At 41.5% G+C, this 17,472-nt stretch overlaps 1 protein-coding gene across 11 annotated transcripts in view; it reads left to right on the forward strand.

Annotated features, from left to right (window-relative positions):
• The window catches only part of GRIN2B (glutamate ionotropic receptor NMDA type subunit 2B), a 287,257-nt gene that overhangs the window by 151,344 nt on the left and 118,441 nt on the right, over positions 1 to 17,472 (forward strand). The gene's annotated exons all lie outside the window — the stretch shown is intronic.

Raw genomic sequence — 17,472 nt, forward strand, 5'->3', positions numbered from 1 at the left:
TGCCTTTCCCTGGCCTCACCGCTGCCTCATCCCTCAAAATCTCGATCCTACTATGCAGCAGCGACTAAGCTGGAGGGAGGATTAGTCCCACCATGCTGTCCATTACTATTTCTACTCCTGAAGGATAAAGCACCCTCCCCCATGCTTGGATGGACAACACACTTGCACCAAATGTGGCCCAAAGGGAAGGACAGGACATCCTGCAATAGGAAGCACAGCCGTCTGCTTCTTGCAATATGAGCTCAGCGACTGGCTGTGTTGTTCTCTGGTGCCTTCTCTAGACAGCGTAAGGGCTGAATGGAAAGGGTGGCAAGGACATGGCAGCAGAAATCTTCACTACAGTTCTGGCTTGCCACAGCCAGCCCTTAATGGATATCTTTTCCAGGAAGGACTCAGTTAATTTTAAAGACCAGGATAGGAAGAGATGATTTCAAATTACGGACCTGAACAATTTGGCCCCACTGATTGTGGGCCTTTAAATGTTGTAGCAGCTCTGTGGTATAAACCCACAAGAAGGAATCTCCCACTGACAGTCTTGTAGGGTACCAGGTTCTTATTGATTTCAGCAGCATGTACCTCAGTATAAATGTGTCAAAAGTTGTGACCTTAAAAGGTTAAGCTAGGAATGAAGCCTGTGTCTTACCTGCCTATAAAATCATTACAATTTTGTTGTTGTTGTTGTTGTTGCTGCTGCTACTGTGATGGTTTCAGCTATCAGGGAAAGGCATATTGGTATTGTTGTGCAGCAAGGACAGACTTGTTAAACTAAGGTTTAAATGCCAATCGGTAATATATTTACAATTGCTTGCTTTGATCCATAACCCTTTTTGCACAGGGGACTTCTGTTCTGTTCTGTTGTGTTCTGTTCTGAGAGAGGGGCAGACTTTGGTCTTTCAAATTTCAGCAGTGCCCTGTGCAAGGCCAAAATTTGGCGCGTCCTGCCTCTCACTTTTTGCTCAGCTTAATTCGCTACTCATTAAAAATGCAGATATAAATGAAAATGGAATACCAAAATATATTTTATTGGATAAAATTGCTCTGAAAAAATTATATATTAGGATAAATTCATACCAAAATGCTGATGAATTTCCATGAGTATTATTATTATTTTAATTTGCAAACTGATGCAGAAATGTGGAAAGCTGAGTTTAAGATTGGAAATACAAGAAACTGGAGGAAACCGAAATTGATATATTCACCCCAATCTTATTCTCATGTTGTGCTGTGTACAGCCTCCCAGAGGGAAGTTCGCAGATGCTTTCCCCTTCTTTGCCACACTGAACTAAGGTTACTTAACATGCCATCCAAACCACAGTTCATAGTTTAGCTCTAACCAGACTAACCACAAGCCATAGCCAAGCTTTGTTGTTTATGATTCATGGCTAGTCTGGCTAAACCACAAATCTGGGTTTGAACAAAGTGTAAAGCCAAACTCGGGCTTAGCTTGGCACATCACAGCAGCACCTCACAACTGTCACCTCAGACAGTTTTTCATTTCTCAGTGTTATGGGGGAGAATGGGGAAGATAGGGGCTTGTTGCTTTTACTGGCAGCCGTGCATAAAGCAAAACCTCTTGTCTTGGCCTGAGGGAGAGGAAGAGATCCAGAGCTGACAATGCAAAGAGATTGCAGTCAGCGGTATAAAGCCTTCAGTGAACCTATGTGAATCTATGTGTGAGATTGTGTCTTCTCTGCAGATGAGCTATCACAGTTGAGAATGGAACATATAAGCAGGAGGTCTTGCAGTTCTAAATGAAAAAGCTAGCGGCAAGGTATCGCTCTGAGGGACCCGTATTCTTGGAAGCTGTTTCTCCTATCCAGTTTTGTTAATATTGGAGGCACACTGCAAAACTTTTTCAAGGGTGTGGGGGAGGAACAGAGCTAAGTTATGCTTTTGGGCTTGGTAGACTAAATGCCTGCTGCAGGGGATGGGAGCCCTGATTTTTCAGTTATTGCAGCAGAAATGCCATCAGTTCAAAACTTTAGAAGCAAGAGGGAACTTCTGAATTCATAAACATGACACTTTACATGGTCTCTAATTGGAGGGTTATGTTTGGTATCACTCAGCTAGAGAACATGCAACATTTCTGATTATTCCATCCTCAGTGTTCCATAACAGCAACCTTGACTACAGCATCCTTTAGAGCAGTTGCACAAGGCAGAAGTCAAAAAGTTTAGCTGTAAGAATTTGGTATACTGCATTTTATTAGTCATTGTAATACACATACACTTCAGCAGGCTCCAGAACTCCTTAGAATTTTCAATATATATGTTGGTGTTGACTTGCCTCCTAGCCCACATACATAACTCTGAATCGTGGCCTGTGATGAGGCAAAACTTGATAGAATTATTGGATGCCTCATGACTCTTAGGGCTTACCTTAAGTTAGAATTCTTAAGTTAGACTTCTACCCCTGATATTCAAAGTTGGTCAAAGAAGGATGACTCCATAGAAATGAAATGTAACAGTTTCCTATTTGGTATGCAGAATCCGGATGAAATCAGGGGAACTTTAAACAATTTGTTAATATGTGATGAATAATTGGCCATGACAGCAGAATAATAAAGTAAAAAATGGCAAAATCTCTGTTACTTAAGTAACTAACTGCTGGTAATTTTATCATGTCAAGGTCCTGTAAAAGAATTAGATTAATGAAAGAACATGCCTGCCTATTTCCATTTTATTAATTGACGTTCCTCCCTTCCCCCACAAATGTTCTTACTATATTCCAAGTGATAAAAATAGAAACGGCCGTGCTGCCATGGTTCCCCACACAACTTTAGAGTCTCTTTCCATTTTCTTTGATGCAATTTCACATAAAAATCTGGTTTGACAAAAGACCAGCCCAGTGCGTCCCCTAGTGGTTATGTCCTGAGGGGAAACCTTGACAATAATTATGGCCATTAGGAGATCATTGCAAACAGCAGAAGTGTTAACTTGTAGCTTCCAGCCTGAACATCAATTCAATTAATAAACTCAAAAAATATCTTGCAGATTCACAGTTTGACTAAACTGTTTGTTTCATTTTTCCAGGCCTAAGCTGCCAAGCAGTCACAATATTCCACTTCATAAGGGAAGTAGCAATTTATAAGGAAATGTTTCCTGCCTTATAGCCCACATTCAACAATGTGCTTAAACAAATGCTTAGATTTTTTTTTTAAACTGCATTCATTTTGATACAAGAATTAGTGATCCCAGGTGTATATTTTTATTGTTTTAATAATGTTTTAATATTTCACTTTAATTGCATTTTACCTTTTAGAATGTATTAGGCTTGATTTTTGTGTGTTCTGCACTTGCAAGTTCCCCCCTCCTACGCTGCATGCCATCTCTCCCTATCCACCCCTGAAAGTGGTACAAACGGCAGGATGTTTTAGCACCAGAGTGTAAATCAGCTATCCTTGAAACTATCTGAGACCCAGGAAGAGGGTTTTATGATGCTGTTCCCTCACTGAAGGCTAGGTTGCCAGGGTAACGCCGGACATCCAAGACCTAAAATGGTCAAATGGTCTGGGCACATCGAGGCTACTCCAAAGTGATGTGGGGGTGACGATACCAGTATGGAGCCATGTGTGCTTTTCTTCTCATGACCTGTAACCTTCCCTGATGTATGTAAAGATGTTTTATAACACTTTGTTTGCTGTGTTTGAACTAATATATAAGCTTTTGTTCTGAAGTGCCTCGGGGCAGACCTTCTCAATTGGCATGTTGAGTTGAGTGAGCTCTGACCTATTGCAATAGCTGTAATAAACACTGGGTCCCTAAAACTGGATGCTGGGCTTGAAAATAGTTTCCTTGGTTCTGTTGTTTATTCTAAAGGTGGTTGTTCCTCACCTGGGTTATGAACAAGGTGGTGTAGAGGTGAATTCTTATCACAATTTTTATCTGAATGGAACCTTGCAGCTGCTTGAAGTTGGTGCTGCAAAGATATTGTAACGCTCATTCCATGGACTTTCGATGGCTACATATGAATATTTTATCACACATTCTACCACAGATTTTATCACTCATCCATAACCAATTTGTGGTATAATTCTCCTTACCACCTGTTAGCTTGGTCATCTGTATGGACCCTCTTTACTTTAAGAATAAAACTGAAGTCACTCCCTAAGAGTGACAAAAAGGACTCAGCGCCTGCCAACCTAGCAGTTCAAAAGCACCTCCGGGTGCAAGTAGATAAATAGGGACCGCTTACCAGCGGGAAGGTAAATGGCGTTTCCGTGTGCGGCTCTGGCTCGCCAGAGCGGCGATGTCACGCTGGCCACGTGACCCGGAAGTGTCTCCGGACAGCGCTGGCCCCTGGCCTCTTGAGTGAGATGGGCGCACAACCCCAGAGTCTGTCAAGACTGGCCCGTACGGGCAGGGGTACCTTTACCTTTACCTTTAGCTGCCAAAAATGAGGAAAGCTCTTTCTGTAATGCAGGACCCAGAAGGTTGCGGTGTTTTTCTATCAGTGTTACCTGCCCCGTGGGTTCTTGTGATTTCAGATTTTTTTGCTAGCCTGGTAAAATGGGTGCAATCTCCACGCAGCCATCTGGACACCACATCACACAATCAGCTTTCCACATGGAGCGCTGCATACATATTTCTGATTTTCCGTAATCTTTATGTGAAAGAATAGGCTATTGCCTGCTCACATGACTATAAAGCAGTTTTTTCAGTGTTGTAAGAGATTGTCCTGATATAGCAATACTTAAAACATACAAACCAGGAATTTCAAGCCGTACAGACCTTTTCAACTCTGTTGGGTCATCCACACACAATGGACAATATCATACCTTCCACAGGACCCCTGTGTATTGCTTCTTTTCTCCCCCATCATTTCATGCTTTACCACTATTTCTGTAGTCCTGATACATTAGAGCAAAATAAGTTTTCCAGCCCTATTTTTTTTAAAAAAAGAAGTGCTCTGAGCATGTGCAGTTTCACAAAATTCACTTAAATCATGGTGCCGTCACTACCAAAGGGGAAAACCAAAGGTGCCGGGCAAAAATGTTCCTCTTCAACCAGACCTTTGGCTGACTAACATCCTATTATACTTTTAAATGTGTTTTGGGGGGTATTATTTCATTTTGTTTTTGTTCCTGTTTTTATTTTGTATTTTTTCTCCTCTCACCATTGGAATGAGAGGAAGAAACGTGCTTTTTGCAGGCATTGGCTGCAAGAGGGACTTCTCTCTTGTACATCAATGCCTGTAAAATGCAGGCTTCTTTCTGTGCTGTTCCTACCTCTTGCCTGCCATGGGGAGGGGAGAAATAAATACTTTGATAGCCCTATCCTGGCTGCTTCCAGAAATGCTCAGCACAGGGATTGTATGAGCCCCATGCAAGGGATTTTGACAGATGGGCAGGGCAACCCAACTATCATGTGATGTCATAGTGACATTGTGTGATTGACAGGTGGGTGTCCTTTGCCCTTTGTCAAATTTGGCCTGTGAGGCCAATCCTGAGATGGGTCTGGTCCATGAAGCCAAAATGGTTCCCCACTGAGGAAATAGAAGGATTTTTCAAACACCTTCATCTGCCCAACTGCAACAAAAGATGCCTCTGTCTCTACAGCCACAGCAGGTGCAAACTCTCCCCAACAGTTTGACTTCACCCCCAATGTATGCCAGCCTTCAAACAGAACAGTGTCCTCTGTAAAGTAGGACACATAGCTATCCATTCACTATGAAGCTCATAATCGATTGGACCTGATTGTGTTTATTATATCTATAGTCAGCGTTACCAACTGGGACAGGAAGTTATGGGGAGCTGGAAGTGAAAAATAGGTGATGAACAAGATGCAATAACTTTGCACAGTTTTATCCAACAGACATTCTGTTGAATTTAGTGGCAGAACTCCCCTTATTTTTTTACAGGTTTTTTCCCCTTCCTTCCCCATTATCAGAATTTAGATCCAGGAATCCAGCTGCATGAATAGGGGCAAAAGGTTTTTGTAAGCTAGACCTATTTCTGTCAGTCTGTTTTCAGATAGTGCAGAACTTTCTCAACAACTTTTGCTTCACTCTGCAGCTTTGCAGCTTCTCATGCTCTTATTCAGCCAGAGGCAAATGTTTTGAAAAATCTGAACAAAAACAGTTCATCCAATTTTGAGTTATGACAGTGTGAAATAAATGCATTAGTTCTGCTCTCAAATAATTGTTCAGTTGTGAGATTTTTGGGGGGTGAATAATTAATTCAAATCGCCTAAGTTTTAAGCATTCAAACTCAGAGTGTATAGAATATTTAGTGAAGAATGCCTTCCTTGAGAGGCTTGGAAAAATGGTTTTGAAATAAATGCATTAACTTTTGCAGATAACACACCTCGCCTTAACACGATGGCTTTGGACCCCCCTCCCTTTTTGCACTGTACATCCTGCATATGTCATTTGTCTAAAAATTTGGGTGAACGTCGCTTCCTAATTCTGAGACATTATTTATCATCTGTAAAACAAATATGACTTTGAAAAATTAACACTATAGAGAGAAAATCTATTAAACTGTCTATTTCACCCTTTTCTCCTGCATCATTTATCTAGTAAAATATTGAATTGTACAGCATATTCAGACATGAATTATGATTTTCCTTTGTACGTTGGAACACATTTAAAAGCCATACATTGTTTTAATCAGCTGAGTAAAGACCATCATCTGAGAGATGCTCTAAAAGAGAATATAATGAATAGTATGCAATAAGCAAAGCTTTTTAATGGATAGATGAAGTCTCTTAGAAGACAAAGCAGAACAAGCAACAACAAGACAAAGCAGAACAAGCAACAACTTCACAACACAACACCTCTCAACCCACTGGAGAACAACAACCACCCTCCCAACAGAACACTGACCACCAACTACCACCGAAAAAGTGTTACACAAAAAGGGACTCCACATGGACCCCTCCTGATGGACGCAATACCACACTGGACTTGTACATTGACTGCTTCCGCCACAGAATCCAAACAGATGTGACCAGAAAACACCATCGCTTACAACAAAATCTAAACCATGCTGAAAGGAGAGCCATAGATAATCTCAGAAACAACCCAGACATTATAATTAAAGAAGCGGACAAAGGTGGAGTTTTCGTCATCATGAACAAATCTGACTACATTCAGGAGGCTCACAGACAACTTTCCAATACCGCCTTTTACATAAAATTGGACTCAGACCCCACACAAGAATACAAAAAAGAACTGAACAAGATTGTTAAGGAGCTACCCCCACACATCCAAGAACAGATCCTCACTAACACACCAACAGAACCTCGACCAGGAACTTTCTATCTTCTACCTAAAATATACAAACCAGGAAATCCAGGACGCCCCATCATTTCAGGTATTGGCACTATTACAGTGGGTGTCTCCGGTTATATGGACTCTGTTCTGAAACCATATGTCATCAGTGCTCCCAGCTATGTACGTGACACCACAGATTTACTGAGGAAAATACAATCTTTAAATAATCTTCCCAACAATACTATACTAGCTACTATGGATGTGGAATCTCTGTATACCAACATCCCACACAACAATGGTTTACAAGCTATAATGAACACCATTTCAGATAAAACCACAGCGGACTTTGCCACCAAACTCTGCCAATTTGTCCTTACCCACAACAGCTTCAAATTCGGTGATGACCTGTTCCTTCAGATCAGCGGCACAGCAATGGGCACCCGCATGGCCCCACAGTATGCCAACATCTTCATGGCAGATTTAGAACAACATTTCCTAAACTCCTACCCACTCAAACCTCTCTTGTACCTGCGATACATTGACAATATTTTTATCATCTGTACACATGGTCAACAGACCCTGAACACCTTCCACCAGAAATTCAATGATTTTCACCCCACAATCAACCTAACAATGAATCAATCTATGCAAGAAATACATTTTTTGGACACTACTATAAAAATACAGGATGGGCACATAGACACCACCTTATACCGTAAACCAACTGACCGACAAACATATCTACATGCCTCTAGCTACCATCCCAAACATACCAAACAGTCCATTGTATATAGCCAGGCACTACGTTACAGCCGCATCTGTTCCAATTCTACAGACAGAGACTCTCACCTAAGAGATCTACAGCAAACCTTTTTAGAACTAAAATACCCAGCAGATGAAGTTAGACAACAGATCAACAGAGCCAGACTGATACCCAGAGAGAACTTGCTGCAAGACAGACCCAAAAAAGAAAATAACAGAACACCTCTAGTCATCACATACAGCTCCCAAGTTAAAACAGTACAACGCATCATCAGAGATCTACAACCTCTCCTGGACAATGACAGTTCTCTTTCTCAAGCTCTGGGAGGAAGACCTTTCATTGCCTACAGACAGCCACCCAATCTTAAACAACTCCTAACCCACAATAATACTACAACCAGACCTAACACGGACACTGGCACCAGAGCCTGCAATAAACCCAGATGCCAACTTTGCTGCCACATACACCCGGACAATACCATTACTGGCCCCAACAACATCACACATACCATCTCGGGACTATTTAATTGCTCATCATCTAACATTGTGTATGCCATCAAATGCCAACAGTGTCCTTCAGCTCTCTATATTGGACAAACAGGCCAGACCTTACGCCAAAGAATAAACGGACATAAATCGGACATCAGGAATCACAAGACAGAGAAACCAGTAGGAGAACACTTCAATCTCCCAGGACATTCTATACAAGATCTCAAAGTAGCTGTTTTACTACAAAGGAATTTCAGAAATAGACTGGAAAGAGAAGCTGCTGAATTGCAACTTATCACCAAACTTAAAACCATGGAGAGACCTGGTCTGAACAAAGACCTTGGATTCTTATCTCATTATACATGACAAAGCCATTTTTCACCTTTTCACCCCTTGCTTTTTCCTGTAAGACCTATTGCAGTCGTTAAGAGTCGTCAACAGGCTCATCACAGCTATCTGCCAATCACCCATTCCCACCACCCTTCTGAGTAATACCCCTCCCCACCTTCTCACTATATAGAAGGGTCTGGAAACTTCTGTTTCAGTGTATCTGAAGAAGTGTGCATGCACACGAAAGCTCATACCAAGAACTGACTTAGTTGGTCTTTAAGGTGCTACTGGAAGGAATTTTTTTTGTTTTCTCTTAGAAGAGAGAGCCAGCTCAGTTGGGAGGCTTCTCATTGGTGGAATGGACAGGCCGACTCAGATTGGAAGTGAATTTTTACTCTAATAGTATCTTAGATTAGAATCATTAAAAATATCTATATGGAAACAATTATATGGAAATGAAACAATTAGTTTCAATTTGCAATTATAATGTAATATATTGTTAAATTTCTTATTAACTAGGATGAATTTGTTTTTCTATTCTCTTCCTCCTATTTTTAGCAACACTGCCCCTATTACTCCTCACGCTTCTTCCTCTGAAGCAGGAATATTGCCATTTATATTGATAACTTTGCATCGTTCATGTTCCCTATTGTTTATTTGTAATGAGCCGAAGTTATAGCATTTTGTATTTTGAAAGCATGACAGTAGAAATAACTGCTGAAATGCAAACAACTCTGGTGTGAAGTATTGGGTCTGGGTTCCACAGGGGTGTGTTTGCAGCATGTAAGTGCCAGAAATCAGCTTGGTTCTTAACAAATTATTCTCTTTAGTGTCTTTTAAAATTACTATTACAGTGGTGCCTTGGGTTAAGTACTTAATTCGTTCTGGAGGGCTGTTCTTAACCTGAAACTGTTCTTAACCTGAAGCACCACTTTAGCTAATGGGGCCTCCTGCTGCTGCCGCACCGCCACAGCACAATTTCTGTTCTCATCCTGAAGCAAAGTTCTTAACCTGAAGCACTATTTCTGGGTTAGCGGAGTCTGTAACCTGAAGTGTTACCTGGAGCGCATGTAACCTGAGGTACCACTGTACACAGGTTTTCATCTCTTCCACCAAAGCATTCAGGGTATGGCATACAGAGGGCTTTTAGGAAGGTGGAGTGGGGGCAGGAGAGCTATGAGCAGCTGCTCAAGGATGCCAGGTTTTGATGCTGGCCCTGGGGGGGTCTACATCAGGAGTCTTCAGACCTTTCTTTGTGCTTAGTGAGCTTGATTACAGATATCTCACCAAGGAGCGGGTGCAGTTTGGGGAACTTGGTTGCATGAAGCACAGAAAAGAGGACCCAATTGTAGCAGGACTAGCTTTTGATGAAGGACAGCAATATTAATTTTGAATCCCATGTGGGGAAATGCAAAGTTCACAGAGGTGCTCAAGTATTGAGGGTGGGAAATACAGTCTATCTGCATCAGTCAGCAAAATGCTTTGCTTCTTGTCCTGGATTGCAATAAGCCCCCTCACGACAATCTTTGTCCTGACTAAGCGTATTTGCTTTTAAAAATAATAATAAAAAACACACTTCTGTTTTCTTCCAACCACGACATATTTATCCGCGGAAGGCTCTCTTTTACCCAGTTTTGTAGAATCATAAGTCGGTCTGGTGACAAGCCACAGGAGGCCCTTGGCATGCCGTCAGCCTAGTTTTATTGCTGCATGCTACCACCACACGCTGCTGCGGCTGCATGCTGCCACTGCCATGCAGCAGCACTGTATGTGTGGGACCGGGCATATGCACATAGCACTGAACCCGGAAGTGATCCAAAGAGTCACAAAAAGGGGCAGAACCGGAGGGAACACACCACAGAGTGTTTGCAATCTTTTTCAATGGTGTTTCAAATATATGCGATTTCACTTAAACATGTGATGCCTTGGAACGTAACCCCCATGTGAACTGGGAGTTGCCTGTATTCCAATTTGTATGAAGTAAGGTGTGGGTGGCTATTTTGCTATAATTTCGGCAACTGGGCAGGTCCTGAATCTGTGTACTCACAGTGAAACCACTGCTTCTGTTGCACTTCATCCATTTTGATATACAGTGATACCTCGGGTTACATATGCTTCAGGTTACATACGCTTCAGGTTACAGACTCCACTAACCCAGAAATAGTGCTTCAGGTTAAGAACTTTGCTTCAGGTTGAGAACAGAAATTGTGCTCCGGCGGCGCAGCAGCAGTGGCAGGCCCCATTAGCTAAAGTGGTGCTTCAGGTTAAGAACAGTTTCAGGTTAAGAACGGACCTCTGGAACGAATTAAGTACTTAACCCGAGGTACCACTGTACAAGCTTTTCCATACATGTAGGAATGAATCAGACACCAAGTGGTGCACCTTGATAAGACTCAAACTGGATAAGGGCTGATCTTAGCAACAAAACTGACCATGAATAATTTCTGAAAGCACCGTGAAACTGAATTTAATACAAAGGCCATGGGAGGTGGCTTGTTTGTTCTCAGAATGTCAAGCCCACCTTTCCACATGAAGGTGGTCCAGAGTGTTTGAATTGTTTTGAACACCAACAGCCATACTTGGTTATCATCATGATTTGGGGACCCTAGTAGTTCCGGCTAATTTGTGAAGCAGCATGTTTAGCAATAACCAGAACTTCCTAGGCATTTTATTTAGAGTTTGACTTTAGAGTCGAAGAAATGAGAGAAAATAAGATGGAGTAGCCAGACTTTGGTCAAGCTATTGAATTCTCATTATTGATTGTGTCTTGCTGTCCTCTGTTTTGATTATCAGCATGAAAACCTTATATTGAAGTGCCAGTTGTTCTACCTGTTCTAACACACTCGTCCCAGCTATTCATCAGCAGACCAATAAAGTGTACTTGTAGGGAACTGGTAGAAAGGAGACTTGAGTCTAAGAACAAGAGAGATGAATGCTTGATGATCACATAAAGAGCTTACTGTCCTTGTGGAAACTAGCTCAGGACCAGGTGACCTACTTCAAAGGGTATGCACCATCAACTATTGTGATTGAAAGCTCCAGTTCTACCATTTGGTAGTTTGGAAGACTACTCCAAAGAACTTTATACTCTATTGCACTATGTGCTATTTTTCCTAGAAGGTGATTAGGAAATAAGATGTGTATATCCGGCTCACAAAAAAGCAAGGAGCAAAACATATTCTGTCCTAGTGCTGGCTATGGAAAAACAAAGGGAACTGCTATTACAGTAGCCATTTTAAAAAGCAAATCTACTGACTGAGTTCACCAGGACTCCCTAAGAGCAGTGCTTTTTTTTGGGGGGGGGGGACAGGACGTAGGGGTATGCATACCCATAAACATTTTGTGAATCTTTGTATTTTTGTCCATTTACTATATTTATTTTCACCAATTTGAGCTATAAAAAGGTGATTTTTTTAATCAAAATGAGAGTACCCCATAACATTTCTTTAGAAAAAAAAAAGCACTGCCTAAGAGCATTTACTATATTTATTTTCACCAATTTGAGCTATAAAAAGGTGATTTTTTTTAATCAAAATGAGAGTACCCCATAACATTTCTTTAGAAAAAAAGCACTGCCTAAGAGCATTGGTTGGGAACAGCATCCACTAATTAGGTTTCCTAGATGGGTAAGTACCTTGGACTGGCATATAGAAGGCCTGTGGATGTTGCTTTCAAGAAATAATTAAAGCCTTGTACAAATGTTATGCTAGTCTCACATTCAAGCATAAGTGAATACATGTACCTACGCAAAACATGCTTGTGTGGGAGAACCCCTTAAAATCTGGGGTGGTGACTGTGCATTGAATGAACATGTTGTTGTGTGAACAGTTGAACACAATTTAACTGCATGTTTGTGTCCAAAGTTAAATCAGCAAACCACAGAATCATAGAATCATAGAATCATAGAGTTGGAAGAGACCACAAGGGCCATCGAGTCCAACCCCCTGCCAAGCAGGAAACACCACCAGAGCAGTCCTGACATATGGTTGTCAAGCCTCTGCTTAAAGACCTCCAAAGAAGGAGACTCCACCACACTCCTTGGCAGCAAATTCCACTGTCGAACAGCTCTTACTGTCAGGAAGTTCTTCCTAATGTTTAGGTGGAATCTTCTTTCTTGTAGTTTGGATCCATTGCTCCGTGTCCGCTTCTCTGGAGCAGCAGAAAACAACCTTTCTCCCTCCTCTATGTGACATCCTTTTATATATTTGAGCATGGCTATCATATCACCTCTTAACCTCCTCTTCTCCAGGCTAAACATGCCCAGCTCCCTTAGCCGTTCCTCATAAGGCACCGTTTCCAGGCCTTTGACCATTTTGGTTGCCCTCCTCTGGACACGTTCCAGTTTATCAGTGTCCTTCTTGAACTGTGGTGCCCAGAACTGGACACAGTACTCCAGGTGAGGTCTGACCAGAGCAGAATACAGTGGCACTATTACTTCCCTTGATCTAGATGCTATACTCCAATTGATGCAGCCCAAAATTGCATTGGCTTTTTTAGCTGCCACGTCACACTGTTGGCTCATGTCAAGTTTGTGGTCAACCAAGACTCCTAGATCCTTTTCCCATGTACTGCTCTCAAGCCAGGTGTCACCCATCTTGTATTTGTGCCTCTCATTTTTTTTGCCCAAGTGCAATACTTTACATTTCTCCCTGTTAAAATTAATCTTGTTTGTTTTGGCCCAGTTCTCTAATCTGTCAAGGTCGTTTTGAAGTGTGATCCTGTCCTCTGGGGTGTTAGCCACCCCTCCCAGTTTGGTGTCATCTGCAAATTTGATCAGGATGCCCTTGAGTCCATCACCCAAGTCATTGATAAAGATGTTGAATAAGAACAGTGGTGCACATCTTTACTTTTTTGTCATTAGTGTTTTTGTAGCTTTTTCTTGCCTTCTTATATCCTACCTCATCCCCATTGTTGAGACCAGTTGGTATATTATCTGAGATAATTAGATCAACAAAGTACATCAGTAAAATGACCACACATCTACTGAACAACACCCACAAACCATGTGTTTATGGTGTACACTGATCACATGCGTATTTAATACAATGTCTTAACAGGGCTTAAAACTCAAGCTACAGGTTACAGGCCATAAATCTTTTTGGTCAAGTTGGACTCCTTTTATATCGTCTATAATCCCACACTCCAACCACCAATTTGTCATATGTCTATTGGGAAAGTTCAGCTGGGATAAGTAAGCTACAGCAGTTGAGCAGGATCAGAAATCGTTGTCTTCCTTCTTTTCTGTATTGCTGGGCATATAACTGGCTACTGGCTGTTTAGTTAGTTTGTTATGATGTTGTTGTTGATTTCTTTTGTCCACAGTAATAATGTGACGCTTCTGAGACTCTCTGTCTTTTGTAGAATATGAAAGTAAGGGTATCAAAATCAAAGAAGCAAATAAACAAAAGAAAACTACATGTTACATGGAGCTCTGTGGTTATTTTCTTTTGCATTTTTAAAAAAACGAAAAGCCAAAATTTAACCTGGGCAGGCTTTGACCCAGGATAGAGGCACGGTACATAGATGCATAATCTCAGTGTAATCATTTTCCCTCTGGTCATTTTCCATGCTAAAACTATGTTTCCACCCATTGAAAAGAAGAATATAAGATTCCACAATTTCCCCCTTTATCTTTCCCTCACGGGAAAAATGAACTTGGAAAGAATGAATTTGAGCTGAAGGTAGAGAAAGGGTTTAAGTATACTACTTACCCTTTCTTCCACTTTGACAACTCACAGCCTGCCCAGGCTGTTTGCAGCTTGAAAAACAAGAAGAAACAACAATAACTCCATCTAACATACGGTTTGAGTTTCAGAAATGCTTTTTCTTTTCTTTTCTTTTCTTTTCTTTTCTTTTCTTTTCTTTTCTTTTCTTTTCTTTTTTGCTAATCATCTTTATTGGTTTCTTTCAATTTACATTCCTAGAATCACATTATAACATCTTAGTTCTCCTATGACTAAACATGTATTTCTAAATAATAATAAAGAAAACAAAAACAAAAATTTGTGCTTAATCGCTTGATTCATTCATATTCCTTTTCTGTAAATACAGAATTCTGTAAATTCTGTAAAGGAACACAGAAATGCTTTTTCAGGGTTTCTTCCTTAACCACAGATTATACATTTTTAAGGCAAGCTGACAAGATCAGAATTTTAAGACAGAGTCTTTTGATCTGTTCCCCTGCTCAAAATGACTCAAAGTAGACACATTGCTGAGGTAGGTGGAGAGGTTTTAACTAGCCTTCTGACAGAGATGCAAATTGCTCTGGTCATCAGATGAATGAGCAAGGAGGAGCAATAAGCTGTACAGATGAGCTGTGGTGGGTGGGCTTTATGTGTGTGAGATGTGTGTCCTGTACATTGTGTGGGCATGGCAGTGTTGTGTGGCTACACCCACTGATGGCATATGGTCCCAGAGTGTTGGCCAAAGTATGTTTGTCACTCCTGTATAAATGTTCCATTACAGAGCAATTAGGGACTCTGTAGAGTCATCCTACTGTTCTCATTAGGTCGGCTAGGTACACAGACATTGTTCCAGCAGCTTTTCCAGCCTAGCATGGGGGTGGGGGGTGGGACTTCAGCTGAAGTTGCTGGAGCCACACTTCAGATTCAGTTGATTCCTATCAACTGCCTGCATCCAGATATCTTGTATTTTGTACTCAAGTCCTACCTGCTGGAGCAGCAGAAAAGGAATGTGCTCTGTCAGCTATGTGTCAGCCCTTCAGATATTTGAAGTTGACTATTGTATGGCCTTTTAACCAACTCATCTCCAGACTAAACATACCCAACTCCTTCCATCTTTCCCCACAGAGCTTAAACACCATGTTTGTTGCCTTGTACTTGACATGTTCCAGTTTGTAGAAACCATTCAAAGTCTGTGACCGCACTATGCTGTTACAAATTGGGATGGGGAGAAGGCTGTATGCTGATACCCTTCTAATTCTTGGATCCAGCAAGTGTTAAATATTAATTGCCTCTGGTCTATTTTTTGGGAATCCTGCAACGTGTTTAGGTTTTCACTCTGCAGATTACATTGGAATCTACTCTGGATCAATATTGAGTAGAATTCTATGACATTAAAATCCAAGCAAGGATTCAGATTGTTGAAACAGCCAGACAGGTCTCTTGGTAATGGCCCTCTAAGTATAGGCTATTAAGGTAGAAAAGGAAGTGGCTCTGTACAAATGTGTGAGCTCTCTTTGGGTGTGCCCCCCAACTTGCTGGTAAGAGGTAAAGGGACCCCTGACCATTAGGTCCAGTTGTGGCCGACTCTGGGGTTGCGGCACTCATCCCGCTTTATTGGCCAAGGGAGCCAGCGTACAGCTTCCGGGTCATATGGCCAGCATGACCAGAGCAGTGCATGGAAACGCCATTTACCTTCCCGCCAGAGCAGTACCTATTTATCTACTTGCACTTTGACATGCTTTCAAACTGCTAGGTTGGCAGGAGCTGGGACTGAGCAACAGGAGCTCACCCCGTCGTGGGGATTTGAACTGCCGACCTTCTGTTCGGCACGTCCTAGGCTCTGTGGTTTAACCCACAGTGCCACCCATGTCCCATAACTTGCTGGTAGTTAGTTAGAAAATACAAAGGCCAGAGCTGAGTTGTGTGTGGGTAAGCTAGAAGCTGAAGGAAGAAGCAGGTTGAAGCCTGTGAGGAAGAAACATGCCTGATTTCTGCTCACCTCCAAAGCTGTGGCTATGGGTGAAGCAAGACCCTCTTGGGGTGTTAATGCTGTGAATTCTTCCATTGTAGGCTCAGGTTGTATATATGTGTAAATAAACCATATATCATAAAGACATCACTGACTCTGCTGCCCGTCATTCCAAAGTGGCTGCAGCAATATTTTAAAGCAAATTCAAAGCACATCTTACCTTCAGAGAATTCTGGGCACTGTAGTTAAATGGCTAAGAGATTTAAGAAGTTATGGGTTTCAGTTCACCACACAAAAGATGGCATGACTTTTTCTAAAAACCAACAGAAAACATTTATTTCCTTCAGAAATGTATTTATTTGCCATTGTACCACTTGGCAGGGCATTGACTCTGCTTCCCTGTGAGTGCCCTTGGAGAGGCTTTGTTTCCCAGCTAGTTGTGTAAGTTAACTGAGGACTTACAGAAAAAGATAATAGAGTTATTGCCAGGGTATGTAATGTACAGTAACAAAGCTGAACTCCACAAATGGCAATTCTGAGAGGTCTTGGAAGCATAGAATAAGAAGGTAAAATGTGTTCCTGCTCTCCCCTGAGAGGTTACTATTTTCAAGGAATTTATCATGGCTTGAAGGGGTGCAAGGGGGAGGGAGGATTGTGCTCCTCCCATTAGTAATATTTTAAATAGATTATTTGCACCGGCTTTTACTCCTACACTGTTTTAAAGAGAACATTCTGAAGAAAGGCCTAAAAAGACCTTTGAAAAAATATCAGGCACGTATTCATAAAGAAAAGAATTATGTACTGAAATGCTGGTATTTCAGCTCTGGGGGTGGCTTTTATGCCTCCAAGATGCTGCCCACTGCATACTGTGATTTCTTTCTTCTTTTCTATCCTCCATCCATTTGTGTCTTCCTTCATTCCTTCCTTCCATATGTCTCTCACCCCCTCACACCCCACTTCTCCTCTCTTTCTTTGGATACAAACAGGAAATTCTTTCTTTATTTCTTTCTTTCTTTCTTTCTT

Source organism: Podarcis gaigeae (genome assembly GCF_964106915.1).
Source record: "Podarcis gaigeae genome assembly, chromosome: 10".
NCBI lineage: Eukaryota > Metazoa > Chordata > Lepidosauria > Squamata > Lacertidae > Podarcis > Podarcis gaigeae.